Raw genomic sequence first — 4312 nt, 5'->3', positions numbered from 1 at the left:
CTGTAAAATATTAGTTGTACATGTACATTGTATATATAAATTATGGGTTTCCTAGCAACAGTGCAGTTAACTACCAAAGTCCCCCTTAATGTCAATGATAGGTCTTACCCAGGTTATACCCAGATCCTCTCCATTTTCTCCACACGTAAAGATCTGGGAATGTCTCTTTGCAACTCTGCAAAATCCCACTACAGATATTCTTTTAAAACAATAGCACTTTCATTGTCAAAAACAATTTTATTGACAGTCATGACAATAAAACTGCAGTCACATTCTATATAAGTCATATCCATGTTGTGTTTCATATTAAGGCAAATCCTGGGTTACCAAACTCTTATTTTTCTTCTTTACAACCTGAAAAGAAATGTTTACACTTCTATCTACCCTGAAAGACTCAAAACTTGGTCTTTGTTATCCACTAAGATGTTACATGCAATAAAACTAAAACATTTTTCTTCTTTTTTTTATGTTTTGCTCTTGGAAATATTTGTCCATCCAGCAATCATGTGCACATGTTGAACAACCTGCGGAAAAATATATTAAGACAATTAGAAACAGAAAAAAATAAAACTACAGATTTTTTAAGAACTAGGGGCTTAACCAAGTTTGACAGTATTAGGGTAAGAAATAGGGATGGGTGGGGGGTGAGGGACTACTTAAGAAAATGCTTTTAACTATTTTAATAATAATAATTGTGGATTGTTAAGGGTGATCAACATCAAATTTCTCCCCACAATATCAATACAGTGCATATAACCAGAGTGACACAAACTGTAATGAGAATGAAAACAACCAAAAAATGGGAAACTTCATTGGTTTGTGAGGCAATATTCTACCAACTATTCTACTATAACAGCTCTATTTAAGCAATAAAAAATGTACCCATGTACACAAGAAAATTGTGTAGAAAAGTGCAAGGCGCAGCCGTGTGCTTCTCTACACAATTTGGTTGTGAGCAAAGGATCAACCCTATTAATCAAGGAGCACACAATAAATCATTAGACCTTTTTGTCTTGATGGTGGAAGAATTTCTCTGACCTGTCATGTTCCCCATGCCAACGCATCAGGTGATGGGCTTCAGGTTAAAATCTGGAGGCTTTCCATGGTCCTCGATCTCATTCTTGGGGCCTGGAGCTCTGCCATCGACATCAAGCGCTGAATGGTTTCTGGGTTCAAAGCTGCCTGTTCAAGCTGGTTGGTGGCTACAAGCTAGGAGTGAAAGAACCCTTGTAAGAATAAATATAAAATAATGAAGTGACCAAAATACAACCCAGTGACTGATCAGTGACTATCATCTTCTCATCACCTCAATACAACTGTACATGTTTGTAAAGCCATCTTCTATTTCCGTACTGCGATGGAGGAAATAGAAGACCTCTGCACACAGGCTACAATGAAAGTGTTAAAATAAAGTTTTTCACTTGAAACAATGTTGAAATTTGACTGACAGCAGACAAATTAGAACTTGCATGTTCTGCCCAGATTTAGTAAAGAACATTATCCCCCAAAATTTAGCATTGAACAGCAATGCATGATAATGATATAATGCATTTATATAGCGCATTTTCCATATAAATTATGTATGTTCAAATGCGCTTTACACATATTGTAATTTAAGATACAATTGTAAAGGCCAGACCAAACACCGGGAGCTTCGTGCCCTACTCTTTGCGAATAGTGTGTGGGTTCTTTAATGTCCCCTGTTATAAGACTGGAGGTACAGGAGACGGGACCTACGGTTTATCGTCCTTTTCCAAGAAGACTAGAATGTCTAACCATTTGCAGATGTAATACAAAGGCAGCACATTCTCCTCAGTTATTTTAAGACCCTGAGTGTTGGTCCGGTCTGGGGTTCGAACCCTAGACCTCCCGCACAGCAGTCCGGTGCTCTACCAACTGAGCTAACCAGGTGGCGGTTAATGGAGGAAATGGAGGAAAGGTAAAAGAGGGTAGCAAAGGGTTTATACATGTATGTGACACATGAATAGGACAAATGTTAGACCGAGGGTGCGTGAAAATAGCTAGAAAAGACATGTGATTCCTGAATTCTGCTGTTTCAAGTATACCTGGCACATGAATTTGGTTAAAATTATTTTGTGCGTGAAAGGGGATCACGACACCCCCTTTGCTTTCCTCGTAAAACACTTCCTCGAGACATGCAACCCAGGCATCTAGCCCAACACACAGAAGGAAGGCCAGAGAAAAAAACATACTGAATGCGAGCAGCTGCCATGTAAATAATGCTTTTAGCATAAATATAATTGTGTCTGTTTTTTTTTTAAAGTACTACAGATTTCTTGGTACAGAATGTATTGTTACAGACTGAAATTGCATTCATATATATAGAATCATGAACTTTAGTTATCCATGTACATGTAGTGTGAAGATCAATAAAACTATTGTTCAAGTCCTTTGTTACCCTGGGGGGGGGGGGGTAACACCCTTGATTGAAGCTTCTCATCCCTGGTTGCTTTTTTTTTTTTAGAAATATGTCACTTATATGATTTTCCTTTTATTCTTGAGAAACTCTGTAGTGATACTGTACAGCTCTCACAGTGTATTTATGACACGTAGAGGTCCTTCATATGGTTTTTAATAATACAATTATTTTAACAATATTTTCAATGTCTTAACAAATTTCTTCAAAACCTGCATTGTAACTTCTTTGATCGACAGCTTTCAGATCAAAATGTCAACGGTATATTATACATGAGCATTGGTTAAAACATGTAAACATGTAAGACCATGAAAGTTGAGGTTGAGAGTGTTGCGGAGGTATTAATTCCAGGGGGGGACTCCCATATTAAAGGGACGGGGATGCTCGTCGGAAATTTTGAAAAGAACCCCTAAAAGAGACCAATCTGGGTGTGGCTCAAACTATTTTAGACCCCTAAAAGATACCAAAATTCCGAAAAAAGAACTTATATTTGTCATATTTCTTCGCGTGCAATCCTAAACGAGATCCTGACGGCTCAAAATATTGCCATTTTCCCCAGAACACCCTAAGCGAGACCCAAAGTCCGAAATTTATACCCCTAAGCGAGACGACGAGCATCCCCGTCACTTTCATATGGGAGTCCCCCCCCCCCCTCCCGGGGTATTAATTGTATCGAGGCAGGCAACAGGCAGACAGGATGTTGCATGTTCATGATGAATGTGCACGGTTACGTTGAACTTTATACAATTGACAGAAAATCAGCACTCAGGTCTACGTTTAAACATTTTTTGTCTTATACACTGTTAAGACATCAAAAAAGGGGGTTCTGGTGAAAGAAATATTTGCATTATCCAAACAGACGAGCGTAATAAACAAAGAATAAATTAAAATTCAGGTCATTTGTTGACCTTTCACTACCGATCGAATGTATCAAAACAAAACACAACATGCAAGCTGATCCTAAAAAAACCCGTGGTGATTTCCACAATTGGAACCCTTATACACGTTTATGGATAAAGGCTAAACAGTCTTTTTGGGTGAGCCGATTGAGAACGATCGGAGTTGGACGCTAAAATCGGGCATTTGAAACAGTTCATTGCACAGTCACTTACCTGAACCAAGAGGCTGACACGGTACAAAAAAGAAAATCCACGTAAATATTGTAGAAACATGCTTCTTGTTAAAACTTGGGTCTCGACCGACGACAAATCCGGTAAATTTGTTTGTTTGACAAGTCCGATTTCGTTTTGGAAATCTAATCGCCCTTATGCCCTTCAGGGCTCGCGGTAGAGAGGACCGCGAAAAGATCGCGTTTGTTTTTATACTCCCGAGGGGTGGCATATATTGACATCTAGCTCATTATATTGTACACCCTCAACGGGAAACAATGACCGCGCGCCCAAAGAAACAGCGCGCGTGACCCATATAGGACATATAGCTTTTTGAGCTTTTTATATTTAAGACGATATTGCTCAGTAGCCCATAATTATCAAAAAATATAATATATTGGTCTATATTGTATTGTTAAAGAGGATCCTTGCTAGAATTTTAATTCTAGTGGATGGCATTGGGTCTTGGATCGGCACGAAACCAGACGAACCGTCTCGAACGCAAGATCCAAATCGAAAGGCTCGAAGCTGTGCACTGTGTGCACGCAATCTTTTTTTAATGAAATCCTGAAAATGCGAGTGATTTTCATCCTGTTTTAAACCCTATTCTCACTGTAATGCACGAGAACAACTTACCCCCAAGTGTTGGGCCAACTTACCCTTTTCAACTGAGAGCGCCTCTCCCCCACCCCACCCCACCCCACTGGCAAATCCGACGGAGATAAAAACTGCCTATAAAAATATTTCTGCAAAGGGGAACTCTTCA

General features: G+C 39.2%; 1 long non-coding RNA gene across 1 annotated transcript; it reads right to left on the bottom strand.

Annotated features, from left to right (window-relative positions):
• Nucleotides 1-217: 217 nt before the first annotated feature.
• On the bottom strand, nt 218-3745 carry LOC144637435 (uncharacterized). The gene is made up of 3 exons (XR_013567717.1): nt 3550-3745; nt 1039-1209; nt 218-524 (listed from the first exon to the last, which is right to left on the bottom strand). It is a non-coding gene; the product is annotated as an uncharacterized LOC144637435 (long non-coding RNA).
• Between the last annotated feature and the right edge of the window lie 567 nt (nt 3746-4312).

This window comes from Oculina patagonica, chromosome 14 (assembly GCF_052425735.1).
Source record: "Oculina patagonica isolate OP01 chromosome 14, crgOcupat, whole genome shotgun sequence".
NCBI lineage: Eukaryota > Metazoa > Cnidaria > Anthozoa > Scleractinia > Oculinidae > Oculina > Oculina patagonica.
The sequence above is the reverse complement of the archived record's forward strand: the minus strand, read 5'-3'. Positions and strand labels throughout refer to the sequence as shown.